Below are 16,570 nucleotides of genomic sequence, written 5' to 3'. Positions count from 1 at the left end.
CGAACTCACAGAGATCCGCCTGCCTCTGCCTCCCGAGTGCTGGGATTAAAGGCGTGCGCCACCACCGCCCGGCTCCGTGTCCTAATCTTAAGGTTATAAACATACCGCCTATTCCAGTTGGCTGATCATTCGCTAAACTCTTCTGTAAACAGGCAGTTCTGCTTTTGTGATGTTGTGGATATTCTGTCCGTCCTGATTGGCTGACCTATGGTTGACCCCTGCATCTCTGTATTCCCCCATCAATTGTGTGTGTATCCCAATATTGCTGCCACTCCCCCCATCTCCCAGTGGGGTGTGCCTAGGCCCGGTGCCATAATAAAGATATTTTAAAAATATTTATTTATTTATTATGTATGTAATATTCTGTCTGTGTGCATGTCTGCAGCCAGAAGAGGGCACCAGACCTCTTTACAGATGGTTGTGAGCCACCATGTGGTTGCTGGGAATTAAACTCAGGACCTTTGGAAGAGCAGGCAATGCTCTTAACCACTGAGCCATCTCTCCAGCCCCCATAATAAAGATTTTTACTTTTCAGCTCTACTGCTTCTAAGAGTTCTTTGATCTAAAATCGGGGACACAAGAGTTTATTGCAAAAATGTATTTAACTTGACAAGTATGGTGACCCATGTTGTAATCCCAGCGCTCAAGAGACAGAGGCAGGTGGATCAATGAGTTGAGGCCAGCCTGGTCTACCGAACAAGTTCCAGGATAACAGGGATCACACAGAGAAACCCTGCCTTGGAAAACATTAACAAACAAACAAAACCAAACGTTTGCCCCATATTGGGGTCATCATATTTACAAAAATAGAAAAAAAAAAGAATCGCATGTAAATGAAAACTATAAAGTGTCCTTCATTTATCTGCTGCTTCCAGTGACTGTCCTGTCTGCATGTGCCCATTGGTGTCCTCCAAAACCAGGTGTGCAGACTCGGGCCCTAAGTTCAGCTTGCCGTGTCTAGCTTAGGCCTCCTCCTTGTACCTCTGCTTTCACCACTCACTTTCCTCACTGAAGTGACAAGGACCCGGCAGAGCACCCTAAGGAAGAGAGCTTTACTCTTGTTTGTTTCAGAGACTGCAGAGCATTGCAGGGGAGAAGGCAGGGCAGCTACAGTGGCTCAGCCCTTGCACTGTGCATATCCGTATCCACATCTTGGTGGGCGGAGAAAGACAAGCTCTCTGGATAGCCCCTTAACAGGGGAACAGGTACTCCATCCCAAGAGCCTGGAGCGGATGTTTTATATTCACACCGGAACATTCTGCTCCTCTTCCATCAGAGCCATTTCATAGAGGAAAGGGCATTCAATTCACCTTCAAGAGTCCCATAGTCTCAACAGTTCCAGCACCGTTCAGCAGCTCAGTCACTTTTGAGACTCAAGACAATTCTTAACTATTGTTGGGCCCATAGGGGTAGCGCAAAGATGGGGACAGACCACCAAAGTCTAGTAAGCCAGAAGCAGACTTTATTCCAGGAAAAAAAATTAAAAATTAAAAAAAAAAATCTCCATGGGGCACAAAGGCTTACCAGCTAGCTGAGGCCACAGCCAGAGATGGCTGTGGTCATGGGCTGTTTCCTGACTCCCCTTTTCATAACAAGAAGCAACAAGAAATTTTTACAATTTCGAGGTAAAACTTAGATACAAATTGCCCTTTTTTACTGTTTCCATCAGCAGGGATTTTAGTTACAGGAGCGTTTGTCTTTAAGTCGTTGTTCTCCCTGGTGCTCCCCAACAGTGTCCACTGAAGTGCTGCCCTCCTCCGATGCTGCCAGTTTTACAGAGCAAGGACGGTGCATGACCGAAAAGTCACATATACCCCATCCTTTCAAAGCTAACTCAGCTCACAGCAATTGTCGGTCACGAGTGGCCGGGGTTATCTAAAAGCTGACCCTTGGTTTGCAGAGGGCAGCTTCAGCCTTGCAGACAGAGCTATGGGTTGTAAAGCAAAGTACCCCACTGTTAACAATTAATCCTTAAGCTGTTGAAAAAGCTGCTAACATTCTTCTGGGCTTACAACTTTCTATTTCTGTATTTCTACATTTTTACTTCTGGGACCTATATTTCTATATTCTTATTCTTGGATTCTTCACTATGAAATCAAAATCTCAAGTTACACACTTTCAGTATACAATGGCAAACCATAAACATCCCCATCCAAAATGGAAAAAGGAGTATAATTGACTGGACAGAGAGACTAGCCGGTTGGACTACTCTGTGGGTAGAGAAGATCTATTGGGGATCACCCTACCAAGGCCTACTGGGGAGGGTGGACAGAGAGAGGAGCAAAAAGGCAGAAAAGCAAGCAGATTTATATGACAGCAGGGTGGGATCTGAGCTGCTACAGGCTGCTGGATTGATCCGGAGCTTTGTGCCTGTCCTTGCTGGAGGTAGGCCTACAAGCTTGGCATCTCCAACATCTTCGGCTCTCCATTCCAACTTAGGATTCACCAATACAGCATTATATATTGGTCTGTAAGTGTGTTCCATGTTGTGGATGTTTTACTCTTGGGGGACCCGCTACCCAGCTCCTAAATAAATCACACATACACAGGCTTATTCTGAGTTATGAATGCCGGCCTTAGCTTGACTTTTTTCTTAAATTATTCTGACTACCTTTTGCCTCTGTGCTATTATTTCCTTTTCTTCTGTATATCTTACTTCCACTCTTACTCCGTGGCTGGCTGGCTGGCCGTATAGCTGGCCTGACGTCCTCCTTCCCTTGTTCTCTCGTTGCTCCTTTCCTTCCAGATTTCTCCTTCTATTTATTCTCTCTGCCTACCAGCCCTGCCGATCCTTGCTTCTGCCTCACTATTGGCCGTTCATCTCTAGAGAGCTTGTTTGGAGGTTCTAGCAGGGGAGCGCAGCTACTCATATACCCTTGATTGAAGACCGGTCCTCCTCTATTCGGAGAAGGTCGTCCTCTTTGACTGAGCGCAGCTTCTGGAGGGACACACATGGAGCGGTGAGGGAGGAAGGGGACACCTGCCTAGCCATCCAGATCAGCCGAATCAACCCTGGCGATCAAGGGGGTGACAGATGTCGCAGCCAGATCATCCTTATATTCATCTCTTTATTAGACCATCAGGTGTTTTAGACAGGCAAAGAACCACAGCTTCACAGAGTTAAGCAAATGCAGTATAAACAAAAGTCACACACCTGAAAATAATATCTCTCCAACAGTCCCTGCCTGGCCTACTGGAGTTTTTGGCCACAGGGGACAACCAGCCCATATTGGAAGGCATGTACTCACAATGATTGTGAAGGGTAAGATCCCAGAATATTTTGAACTATATAAGAAGATGAAATATAGGCAGACATAATGGCACAACTTTTTGCATACAATGTATTTTTATTGTTTTTCCCTCCCATGACTCCTCCCGAATCCTCCCAACCACTCACGTTCATGCCCTTTCTCTCTCACATTCTTCAAAACAAAACACTGAAAATAAAAACAGATAAACACAATAAGACAAAAGATGCCAAAACAAAACAAAAAGTCCACAAAACAGATGAGAAATTCATTTTTGCTGGACAACTATTTCTGAACACGGGCCTGCTCAGGAGTGTGGTTGCTATGCTCAGTGGTGTGTCGTTGGAGGAAAAGGACAAACTACTTGACTTTAGAGTTAGTGAAAGCCACGTCAGACTAGACAATGGGTGAGTAGCAACAGGAGGCACAAATACATAAAGGATGAATAATGAGATTTGAAATCAATTCGTAGTTATTTAATCAATTGGGTTTCAGCTGAAGTAGTTCAGAGAGGGAAAGAAAATAGCGTTAATACATGCTGTCAGAACAACTTAACACAGTGTCCATGGTGGAGAGCAAAACGTCATCAACTGTATTTCTGTAGAACACTATGCATAAACATGAATTTGAGGCTGTGGGTATAAGGTAGTATAGGGCTTGCCTAGCATGTACAAGGTCCTGGGTTTGAACCCTAGTATCACCCAACCTAATTTGATGTGTCATAGACCAAACCTTAAAATTTTACTGATAAAGTACTTCAAGGAGATGGTGATACGTTGATATACAAATATATGCTAAATAGCACCTAAGAAAATATAAAATACAAAAAATGGAGCTGAATTTGGAAATCTACCTGAATCTCAGATCTTGGGAGGTGATGCTTGGAACATCTGTGAGGCTGTGAGTGCCTGCTGGCCCTAAAGTAAGGTTGCCACCTGCTGGCCACTATTGTAGATAATGGAGTGGAGGAAGTGGAGAGGGGGAATGTTGTCTCCCCTGCCAGAGCTTGAGAGAGCAGTTCCCGGTGTTTGTGCTCTGCAAAGCAGAGGAGAACATTGGCAGGGACGAGCTCAGAGCTGGAGCAAAAGATCGCCGGGCAGAAGGACGATAGTGCCGTGACTCGGATTCGAACCGAGGTTGCTGCGGCCACAACGCAGAGTACTAACCACTATACGATCACGGCGAGCCACACACCGAACGACGCAGACGTCACCGGCGCTCGTACAATTGGCCAAGCCTCGGTTCAGTTCTGCCTAGCACTGACCCAGGCGTCTGCTTTCCCCGGGATGCCTGAGCGGTAACTCGACTACCCGCTGCTCCGCTGGAAGCTAGCGGGGCGCGGATGGATCTGTTTCTAGTTACCGTCTCCTTTGAGTGGCCTGTGACACCGAAGGCTGAGGCTGCGGCTAGCATCGAGCTAGAGACTTCCTCTTGCTGCAAGGAGAGAAAGTATTCCTGTTTTCTTCTGTGGTTCAGTTGGCTAGTGAGGGTGTGTGATGAGAGGAAGGTAAAAAGTTCGGTCCTCGCTACTTTCATTTTCTTTTTGTGCTTCTGTTCGCAAGACATTTTCATTCCCTTCCAAGTCTTTGCTGTGTCTGGTGCACTTCGAGAAGCTACGACCAGCCTGGCCTACATAGTGAGTTCAGCCAGAGGTACACAGTAAGACCCTACTCAAAACAACAACGGGATAATCAAATAAAAAATAAAAGTTAAAAGTCATTCCCTGGGATCCTTTCAAAGAGCCAACGAGGAAACCCGCTGCACACAGACTCTGAAATAACAAAACAGTCACCGGCAGTCTCGGAGTTCTTCACAATGGAGGCATTCTTTTTTTTTTTTTTTTTTTTTCTTTTCTTTTTCTTTTTCTTTCTTTCTTTTTTTTTCTTTTTTCTTTCTTTCTTTTTTTTCTTTTTTCTTTCTTTCTTTTTTTTTTTTTTTTTTGCCATTTTTCTGTGTCAATTTGAACTAATTTGGTTCTGACTTGAGCTTTGGTTCCCATTCTTGTCCCCATGTCTTTGACCAATGATCTAAGTTTTTCTGGGGGTGGCGGAGCCCAGTTGCCCTATTTTAGTGTTTATATATTTTACTTTTTAAAACATTCATTAATTTTTTTTTCTCTCCTTTGGAGGTGTATTTTCTAAAACTCTTTTAGTACCTGCTATAGGGTTGTCTGACATGCTTTTGTTTTCCACGGACCATGTTTAAATGACATTCTTCCCTTTCCAGCTTAAGCAGTGTGTCATCTCTCAGTGAAATATTTCAGCACCTCCGGAAATGCCCTTCTTTAGATGAATTATTTTTTAAAGTAGGACCTTATGTAGCCCAGGCTGGCCTCAGTTCCCTGTGTGTAGAACATGGCCTTGAACTCCTCATCTTCCTGCCTCAGCTCTTCCAATGTTGGAATTTCAGGTCTATGCCTGAATTTATTTTTATCAATTTTTAGAAGATAAATATTATTTTAATAAGTCTTTTTCTGTTCTGCCAGCCAGCTCCCAAATAATGACATGGATTTATTCATTATGAGAGCTCAGCCTACAGCTCAGGCTTGTCCCACTAGCTCTTAGAACTTAAATTAACCTACAATTGCCCTGTGACTTCTTACCTCTCTTCCATCTTGTACCTTCTGTTTCCTCTCCATGTAGTCTCTCCAGAGCCTAAGTTCATCTCCTCTTCCTCTCTCTAGCTGGAAGTCCCATCTAACCTCTTCCTATCTCTCTTTCCTTCTCTCCGCCCCCCACTCTTCCTGCCTAGCTACTGGCTCTTTATTAAATCAATTGGAAGGCGCCTCGGCAAAGATACATCTTCACAGTGTACAAAAAGGTTATAACATAAAAGATTATGTTATAGCATAGGTTTTCCTTGCTGTGTCCTCTTTTACATGCCGTCAGATGGAGTCTTGGGAATTGCAAAAAGAAATCTGACATGTGTTTCCTCTGTTCCCGTGCATGTACAACACTGTTTTCCCTGGAGTTGACTACAGCCTGTCTGGGGCTTATTCCGCACAATGACTCCTGGACTGAGTTTCTCAAGTTTTTGCATCTCTTCCTTCAATTGCAACAGGCCCAGACCTCCGTTAGCCCAGGTGATGCCCTGGGGGAAGTCCATTCACGAGGTAAACTCAGCACATAGACAGTAGCGCTTGCCAAAAAGAAAACAATGACCTAGTCCATCAAAGTCCACAGGTCTGAGAAAGTCTCTAAATGTACTAACCTTGTTTTTCAGGTTCTGTGGTTCTGCTTCTGGCGATCTGTTCTTGTTAACTTAGGCGTGTCACCCCAGAAGGAGGTTTTTGAGCTTAAAAGCTCACCCCGAGAAAGGTTCCATCTACACTGGGATCCTGAGCACCCAGTGTGGTCACAACCAGCTCCTAATCATGACTTCCTTTCTTGTTTGCTTTTGTTTTGTAAGACAGAGCTTTTCTTGTGTAACAATTGTTATGGAACTCATTCTATAGATCAGGTTGTCCTCAAACTCACAGAGACCCGCCTGCCTCTTTTCCCCAAGTGCTGTAATTAAAGGCCTGCACCACCATGCCTGGCTTACTAATGCCTTTCTATTGGTCTAAACCCGTGTCTGAGTAGTGTTGGAGAAGGGGTCGCTTGTTGGTTCCCAGCTACCTGGCTAGCTTAGACCCGAAATAATCACATAGAAACTGTATTAATTAAATCACTGCTCTAGCTTCTTATTGGCTAACTCTTATATTAATTTAACCCATTTCTTTTGATCTGTATATTGCCATGTGGCTGTGGCTTACTAGCTAAAGTTCTGGTGTCTATCTCTGGCAGCTCCATGGTTTCTCTCTGACTTTGCCCTTCTTTCTCCCAGCATACAGCCTAGCTTTCCCTGCCTAGTTCTGTTCTTCCCTGCCATAGGCTCAAAGCACTTCTTTATTCATTAAGCAATAAGAGCAACACACAGTCAGAAGGACCCCCACACCAGAGTAGTCTTTTCTGGTTGATACCCCACACTATAATCTTTGCCATGGCTGGGGTTTTCAGCCATTGTTTCTTCAAACATTTTTCCTTCTCCTCTACCCACAGTTTTCATGAGGCCCAGTTTTCCCATATTAGATCATTTAAGTTTGTCTTAGAATTCATGAATCTGTCCATTTTTTAAAAATTCTTTTTTTGTCCTTAAATCACAGTTTGAATATTTTTTTACATTTTTAAGTTTTTTATATATGTATAGGGTTTTGCCAACATATATAAATGCACAACCCATGTGTGCCTGATGCCCTAGGAGTCTGGAAGAAGGCTCCAGACCCTGAGACTGGAGTAAGAGTTATGGGTGACTATGTGGATGCTGGGAATTGAACGTGGGTCCTTTGGAAGAGCAGTCAGTGGCCTTAACCTCTGAGCCATCTCCAGCCCCAGATTGGACATTCTCAATTGCTCAAGGATATATTTCCCTGACCAGGTGTTCTGCGATGTGTAACTTGCTACTAATCCCTCTAGGGAAGCTGCCTTCTCTAACATCTTACTTTTAATCTCTGCTGTCTCACTTGGTTGATTTTACACATTCTGAGTCTCCTTTTGAAGATCTGGGCCTATGGAATTCAGGCATAATAACTGAAAGTCCTGTCTCCTAATGCTTACCCCAGGACATGTCTGATTCTGTTTCACTGATGGAAATGGCTCCCTGGGCCTTGGCATGCCTGGTATTCCATGGTTGCTTTCCAGTGATGATAACTGAGTCCTTGGGGTTGGCACAGGCCCAGAGAAGACTGACTGAAGTCAGCCCACCTCGCTCCTGCAAACAGTTTGTCCAACAGAAAGGGGAAATTTGATGGTCCCAGAGATTTGTTCATCTTTTTCCTTTTCTCTCTCTCTCTTTTTTTTTTTTTTTTTTTTTGGGACAAGGTCTCTCCACGCAGCCCTAGCCCTGGCTGACTTTGAACTCATGGAGCTCTGCTTCCCAAATGCTAGGATTAAAGGTGTAAGCCATGCCCAGTGTTGTTCTGTTTTCTTTATGGCTTGCTTTTGTCTGTGTTGGATGTGGGGATGCATGTTCTCTCCACAAGCAGAATTATCATGCTGACAACCTTCTCTATTATTCCTCGGATTGGTTATTTTCCTTGGTGCTTTGACCAAACACCTGACACTGGGAAAATTAAGAGAGGAAGGGTTCTTTGGGGCTTACAGTACAAGGGGACACAATTCGTAATAGAGGTGAGGGCAGGATGGTGCCTGAGATGCCCCATTGCACTGAGTACAAACCAGGAAGCATATGCAGAGAGGAAGTAGGCTCAGGCTTCGTTCACACCTCTCCCTCTTCCTGTCTAATCCAGTGGACCTAGAGTGAGGACTGCCCGAGAAGGGTGTTCCTCCGTCTGGTCACACAGATAGGGTGTGGTATAGAATTGTCCCCAGGATCTAGGTCCCGTGTGTTTCCACGACGTCAGAACTGAGCATGGCTTGGGCACTGGCAAACTTAAAGGGAGGCTTTTCAGAGCCACGTACGAGTTTGGAACCGGAATTAGCATTTCCTTTCTAATGAGCTGAAAGTCGTGCCCCGAAAGTCCTTGAGTGGCAAATCTGGCCCAATTTATCACAGTCTAGCATGTAGAAGGACATGTGTTTCCTCGTCAGGACTGGAAAATTCAAAAAGTCATGAGGAAACGGTTTACGTAGCTGCTTTCAGTAAAAATTCACTGAGACACGTGGTTTCTCTTACCTTTTCTCAATGTGCTGTGTCACAAGACCTTCCTGAGGGTGCATTGGTGGTTCAATGGTAGAATTCTCGCCTCCCACGCGGGAGACCCGGGTTCGATTCCCGGCCAATGCAGCTCGTTCTTTTTCTCTTCTGCCTGCCACCCACGCAATTTTTCTGTGCGACCAGAGAATGGACCAGTACTCTATCCTTTCAGACTGACTTTGGAAATGTTAACAGTGAACCTAGCTAGCAGTGGCTCAAACAGGTAACTACTCTCATTTGTCAATGAGTACCGGCACAAATTTGTGAATATCGAATATCGCTACCACAGCTGTAATTAAACAGAGTCTTCCTGTTTCCGTTCAGACACCTTACCCTGAGGTTTTTATTCTCATAGCAGAAGATGACTTCACACCTATATTCTGGGCAGGAAAAAGAGCCTAGGATGGGCAGGCAGAAGGTATGCAAACAGTTTGTTCAGGGAAGAGTACCATCCCCAGAGGCTTCTGCCTATCTGCTCTAGACTGTGACTGAGTTATAGGGTAACACCAGGCTGCAAGACAGCCAGAAAAGGGAGGTGACTGTCAAGTTTATTGGGGTTAAAATGGACTGTGAAGCTGGATGTGGTGGCACACATCTTTAGTTTCAGCATTCAGGAAATTTAAACTCAGCAGAGACAAGAGAATCTCTGCGAGTTCGATATCATCCTTACCTACATAGTGAGCTCCAGGCCAGGAAAAACTGAAGAGTGAGACCTTGTCTTAAAAATCACAACAAAAGCCTTTCATGTCTAGGAACCCTGGCCCTAAAAAGGCAAAAACCAAAAAAAAAAAAAAAAAATTCTCCACCACCACCACCCAAAAACAACAACAACAACAAAAAAAAAAAAGGAAAAGAAAAAGAAAAAAATAGCGGAACGGTTTGGAAGGCTTTTCCTGTCTGTGGATCCTGTCCTGGTTTTTCTCAGCATCCCTGAACTGCAGTTAATGAAGCCAGATTGAAGTCTCAGAGCTGGATGTCTCTCACTGCAACCATCCTTTCTGATGACAGTTTTGTAGAGGACAGCAACTAAATAGTATCCTAAACGCAGACTTAGAAAAAAATTAGGTTAGAAGACACAAACCACAGAGCCCTAGGACTATTGTAATGCCAACTACACACTTCCTTAAAACTCACAGTCCCCTCAAGAACAATGGCAATGGGTTTTTGATCCTACTGTACCTATTGGTTTCGTGGGAGCCTAGGCAGTTTCGTGGATGCTCGCCTTACTAGACCTGGATGGAGGTGGGTGGTCCTTGGACTTCCCACAGGGCAGGGAACCCTGATTGCCCTTTGGGCTGACGAGGGAGGGGGACTTGATTGGGGGAGGGGGAGGGAAAGGGGAGGCGGAGGTGGGGAAGAGACAGAAATCTTTAATAAATAAATAAATAACTAAATAAATAAGAAAAAAAAAAACTTACAGTCCCCACCAGGACTAACTCAGCATTCTTTCAACAAACCTGGGTTAGACTCCATGCACCCACATAAGGATTCTCTTCCTACCTCTACGATACCAGTGTTACAACTGAGAAGTATTTCATGTACAAAGTAGGCAAAATATTCATACACAAAAGCTTCAAAAACAAAACCTTTGTTGGTTTGTTTTATTACATTCTCATTTCAAGCGTTACAGACCGGAAAAGACAAACAAAAGCAGGCACTTGCCGGTGACAGAAACATCTTTACCGTCTTTTGGGGACGTTAGGATTGCTTTCGCTCCTTTTGTACACATCTAACGTACACCCACACAGGACGTTAGATGGAACTCGGATTAATATGACCACCGCAAGGAAAAGAAAGCAAAGAGAAGTGCTTCCACAAGAGAACACGTGTCGAACAGTGCTGTAGTTAAACATCAGCCTCCCCCCCTCCTTAAACAAAATCAGACCACCTCTTTTTAACTACAAGGAAAACTAGGGGAGAGAGCGAACGCAGTTCCCCACTGCCACAAATTATGCAGTCCAGTTTCCCGCACTTGGGAGCAAAATCGCAGAGGTCAGCACACCCCAAGTGCAATGGGTGAGCCTCAGCCTGGGAAAGCCCACCCGCCTGATCCTGCTTTCCCCCTCCGCAGCCCCGACTCAGCCCCACCCACCCTGTGCTCTGAACACGCAGTCACTTCTCCGCCTGCGTGTGCTAGCTTTCTCGGACGCACATTTATGTTCTAAGTCTATCTGCCACCTACAGCCCGGCTTTTCTTCCCGCGTCGTGAGAAATCTCTACGGTTTCCAAAGAGATGCAGACCCTGAGGCTCATGCGCGCCACTTACCTGCAAACATCACGCCCCTCTCGCAACGGGTGTGGGTTTACCCTCATGCCATTTTCGCTATTTTATTGGCTCATTGGCCGTGATAAATTTTGAAATTTTGCTTTAAGGTTTACGGCACCACCTTTTACTTTCCCACAGCCTGTGCTCAAGGACTGCTCTTCCTTCCCGGTGCTTTTGCGGTTCTTACCGTGAAGTTTGCTTCTTCCAAGTTTGTAGACCCCACAATTTATTGTTATTATTTTTGTCTAAACAGTCAATTTTTAAACTTTTTGTTTTATTGTTTTAAGACAGGTTTCTCTGTGTAGCCTCGGCTGTCCTGAAACTCTCTGTAGACATGGCTGGCCTCGAACTCAGAGATTCTCCTGCTTCTGCCTCCCGAGTGCTGGGATTAAAGGCCTGTACCACTACTTCCTGGCATCAGTAATTTTTCCCCCCAAACAAAATTTCAGTAATACCCTCATTTTTTCCTTTCTTTTTTCTTTTTTCCCCGGAGACAGGGTTTCTCTGTAGCTTCCGAGCCTGTCTGTCCTAGAACTAGCTCTTGTAGACCAGGCTGGCCTTGAACTCACAGAGATCCGCCTGCCTCTGCCTCCCAAGTGCTGGGATTAAAAGCCTGCACCACCAAAAATCTCTTAATGTGTAGCACCATGCCTGACTTCCAACAGTAATACTGGTGATAATAAATACAGAGATCACATCCATGTCTGATGAGAAAATACCTAGATAAATGTGCTTCGCTGTCACTACAAAGAGAACGCATTTATCTGAGAAGTTGTTGATGTCAACTCTCGAAACAGGAATGGCCGCACCCACATTAATAATAACGACAAATACTAAGAAAACATTTCTTCCACTGAGTCCTCAGACTCCACGTCTCAGCCTCAAGTGTCCTTTAATATTTGGGACCCCGTGTGAAGCCAGCGCTCCTACAGTCTGCTTTATAGTCTAGATCTTGTCTGATTTTTGCCAGGGAATAAGGCAAGTAGACAGAATGACAACCATATTTTTTTATCTGCAGATTTGTTAACCATTAAGGAAGCCAAATAAAAGAAAATTGAACTTGTCAAGCTAACAGACGCTCTCAGGACAGTTAGCAATGGACAGAGATCACCTCTGTTTCCAAGTCCTAACAATAAACTCAAACTGGGGCCATCCTCTCCTCATGTTGTGGGTTTGAAACCACAGCTGTACAATGTCTGCTCTTTCTCTGAGGGTGCGGGTAGGTGCGGGTAGGTCCTTATGGCCCAGGAATGTGTTGCTCCCTAAGGTGACGGCCATTGTTTGGGCTCAGCTCTGGGCCTGAGATCCTTTTCCTTGGCCCTCTCTGTTGTTAAAAGTCAGGCAGCAAGATGTGCGGCATGGAAACCACAGACGTGACATCTGAAGCATCCCACAGCCGTGAATGTGTACACAGGAAGGATGTTTATTAGAGAGAGGAAAAGACATGTGCGTGCACAGCCTGGGGAGAGCTGGTGCTGAGAAGAAAACACGGAGTGGGCGAATCCAGTTTTGAAACCGCCTAGCATATTTGCATACTGACGTGGCTTACATAGCTGTAGCTTCTGCAGGGTAGATCAAGATCACACAGGCTTTGAGGTCCTGGATGGCTATGTACATTGTCACAACACTTGGTGGCGCATGCCTGGCTCTGGAACCCAGAGTTGCCAGTGCTTGGGGTGTCTAGACATTTTGGCAGAACTATGGGTGATAGAAATGATAACATTTCACCCTTATATTTATTATGAAAATTGGGAGGAATGGGGCAGGAATGGGGCATCACATCTAACAAGACTACTTCCTGCTGATGTGTGGGCATCAGACAGTTGGGATGCTTGACCACGTCTTGGGGTAGCTGGTTACTTCAGGTTTTCTGGTCTTTGGGGAACTGGCTGACAGGCAGCTTGGACCTGACAAGATGCTGGCAATGCTGAAGGTTGTGTCTAGAAAAATTTTTCTCCTGGTGATAAAATTTGAGATCCTGGTGATTGAGGAAGGAAGGGCCCAAGATGGAAGGTGGGGGGGGGGTCCCCAGAGTCCCCCCAAAAAAATATATGGTACAGACCTAAACCAACAATTCTCAGCAGATGAATCTTAAAATGTCTGGGACACTTCAAAATGCTCAAGTATAACATCCTTAACCATTAGAGATGCAAATCAAAACTCGGAGATTCCATCTCATCCCTGTAGGAATTGCCAAGATTAAAAACACCGTTGACAATTTGTGCTTAAGAGAATGCTCGGTAAAGGAAAAAAACAAAACTCCTCCATTGCTGGTGGAAGTGCTAACTGGTACAGCCACTTTGGATCCTAGTATGGTGATTTTTCAGAAAATTAGGCAACTATCTACCTTAAAACTCAGCAATACCAGTTTTGCGCCTATGCAACAAAGATGCTCAACCAATAAGGACATGCGCCAAACTATGTTCATAGCAAAATTGCTTTGTCATAGACAGAATTTGAAAACTACCCAAAATGCACCTCTTCTACACTATGATAAATGAGAGGCATCACCCTTTACAATAGCCATAAATACCATAAAATATCTTGGAGTAGCTTTAGCCAAACAAGTAGAAAATTCTATATGATAAGAACTTTAGGGGCTGGAGAGATGGCTCAGAGGTTAAGAGCACTGACTGCTCTTCTAGAGGTCCTGAGTTCAATTCCCAGCAACCACATGGTGGCTTACAGCCATTTATAATGAGACCTGGCGCCCCCTTCTGGCTTGCAGGCACACGTGGAAGGAATACTATAATAAATAAATATTTAAAAAAAAGAACTTTAATTAGACATCAGAAAATAGAAAGATCTCCTATTCTCTTGTAAAGGTAGAACCAACACAACAAAAATGACAATCTTACTGAAACCTACAGATTCAATGCAATGCCCATTAAAATTATAGCAAAATTCTTCACAGACCTCAGAAGAACAATCTTCAACTTTGTAAGAAAAAAATACTCAGGATAGCCTAAACAATCTTATAAATCCTGTAAATCAAAGAACTTCTGAATGCATCACAATCCATGGTTTTAAACTTCACTACAGAGCCACGGTACTGCAAACACATTGAAAAGGTATGAGGATCAAAAGAACTGCTATCAGTTCACCGTGGATATGAATCCACATGCCTACAAACAGCAGATTTGTGACAAAGAAGCAAAATTGTGAACTGGAAAAAGAAGCATATTTAACCTGCTTGTTTATTTTTAATTGTCCTGAAGCTGCAACTCTCTGAGGCTACTTTTTCAAACCTGCCTTTCAGCTCCCTGCTGAAGCAAGGCCACATGGCAGGGGGCAGGACACAGGCTCCCCCCTTCTGCCAGCCTGCCATCACAAGCTCTGGTGTGTATAGCCATACCGATTTTAAACTTTTTTTTTTTTTATTTTAACTTGTAATCGTAAAATTAGGAGAATTCCTGAATCCTCTCCGCTGTTCTATAGACGACTCTGGGCTACCGACTGTGTGGGGTAAAATTTGTTCTCTAAACTTACTCCCGCAGGTGGGTTAGATTCAGCTGGTTACCGTGTGCCGGCGCCTGGCGCCTCAATCTCAGCAGTAACTTAGGCGGTTCTTGGGCCAAATGCCATAGTTCCTTTACTTCTCCTACCTGTTTAGCTAGCGATAAAAGTTGCATTTCTGCGGTTAGCATGCTTACAGGCTCTAAATCTCTCTGCCTCTGTTTCTGCTCCATTTTAACTCCCTTAGCTATCAACATATCTAACTGAATACTCTTTCCTTATCCCATATATGAAACTTATTATTTACAAATTTTTACTCCTGATTTAAACTTCCCACTTCTCTTTATTTCTGAGTGCACACTACTCACATATGCACCTGTGGTGCAATTTTTTTCTCGTGGGTTCCTCACGTTCTCCTCTGTATATCTGGTCACTTCTTCCATGTTTTTTGGGGTTCACCAATCAGTCTCGCATACGGGCACCATTATGTCAGGGTCTGATGCCAGCCCGGAGCCTAAATTATTTCTCCTGGACCTGAGGGGAGGCGTGGGAATAAACTCACAACTCACATGGCTTTATCGGGAGGGAGATTCTCAGGGATCCCTCATGAAATCCTGAGTTCACATCCTGAAAATTCCTCTGCATTTTTTTCTCCAAACAGCCTTCTATACCAGAACATAAACTGAGGGGGAAATTCATTGGCATTCTGCTTCCGAGATAACCAGGCGAATGTCTCTGGTCTCGTCCCCACCTTTGACCACACCTTTCTATGCCCACTTTGTCTCCCTATCTTCCTGCACTGATGCCAGCTCTGTCACATAGGCTGAATTAGCATCTCTATCCCAGGCACCCTCCACATTACAGAGAAAGAGCAGAACAACATTATCATATCCTGACCCTTTGTTAGGGAGGTGACCATCTCCTGTGCTGCAGGTGCAAACTGTGTCCTGGGATTCTGGTGGCCATACCGTGTAGAAATATGGGCCTACAGTATGGAATATGAGAACTCCAGGGAATGTTAAGAGTTGTAGATAAAGTTTGAGAGATCTGGGAGGTAAACCCTGGACCATTATCTGACTGAAGAGAGGTTTGGATTCCAATCTGGGGGCTAATTTTCCTGGAGAAAAACATCAAAAGCTATCGGGACCCTCTTGTTAGTGTCAGAAAACACTTCAATCCACCCAGACATGGTATCTAGCAAAACCAAGAGATATTTAACCCATCTGACTGTGGGCATATGAGTAAAATCAAGCTGCCACTCAGTCCCTAGAAGGGAACCCCTGACCTGGTGGGTGGGAAAAGGGAAGCTACCATACTTGGACTTGGAATCTGACCTTTGACAGATTCTATAAGACACAGTGATAGTTTTTAAGAACTCTAAGTCCTATGTATGTTAGAGGTGAGCCGTGTCAAAGTGAGACAGAGCCTGACTATGTGGATGAAGAGTTGATGTAGGTAGGACAGAACTGGCCAAGTGTCAGGTGGTGACTGTGAGAATGTGGGCCTTACTGTATGAACCCCCTGAGGTGATTGAGTTAAGTCTGGCCCTGGAAGGCTGCTGCCCTGGCTGCTTGGTCAGCTCGGTTATTTCCCTTAGAGATGATGGAGTCTGATCCCTTAGAGATGAATAGATTCTGATGAGACCGGTAGTGAATAATTCCTATAGCTCTGCGGAAATGGGAGGCCTTTAACACGGCCATAATGAGATCTAGTTAGTTATGGATCCTCCTTTTGTTGTAAGAAGCCTTTGCTCTTTCTAGATAGCAGAGTGGGCAGGGAAAATAAAAAAGCCATTTTTTTATTTGGTGTGGGAAGAGAGGGGACTCCTGTGGAAATCTCCACCTGCTGTCTGGTTTATTTGGAAATGGGGAGAATGGGACTCTTTCCTTTTCTTTTTTTTTTTTTT

General features: G+C 44.5%; 3 non-coding genes across 3 annotated transcripts; 1 reads left to right on the top strand and 2 right to left on the bottom strand.

The window, feature by feature from the left end:
- Positions 1 to 4,359: 4,359 nt before the first annotated feature.
- On the bottom strand, positions 4,360 to 4,431 carry Trnah-gug (transfer RNA histidin (anticodon GUG)). The gene has a single exon. It is a non-coding gene; the product is annotated as a tRNA-His (tRNA).
- A 4,530-nt stretch (positions 4,432 to 8,961) lies between these two features.
- Positions 8,962 to 9,032, top strand: Trnag-ccc (transfer RNA glycine (anticodon CCC)). The gene has a single exon. It is a non-coding gene; the product is annotated as a tRNA-Gly (tRNA).
- Positions 9,033 to 10,854: 1,822 nt separating this feature from the next.
- Positions 10,855 to 11,011, bottom strand: LOC126495642 (U1 spliceosomal RNA). The gene has a single exon (XR_007590206.1). It is a non-coding gene; the product is annotated as a U1 spliceosomal RNA (small nuclear RNA).
- Between the last annotated feature and the right edge of the window lie 5,559 nt (positions 11,012 to 16,570).

This window comes from Alexandromys fortis, unplaced genomic scaffold (genome assembly GCF_014885135.2).
Source record: "Alexandromys fortis isolate MF-2015 unplaced genomic scaffold, M_Fortis_MF-2015_v1.1 scaffold_540, whole genome shotgun sequence".
NCBI classification, from domain to species: domain Eukaryota; kingdom Metazoa; phylum Chordata; class Mammalia; order Rodentia; family Cricetidae; genus Alexandromys; species Alexandromys fortis.
The sequence above is the reverse complement of the archived record's forward strand: the minus strand, read 5'-3'. Positions and strand labels throughout refer to the sequence as shown.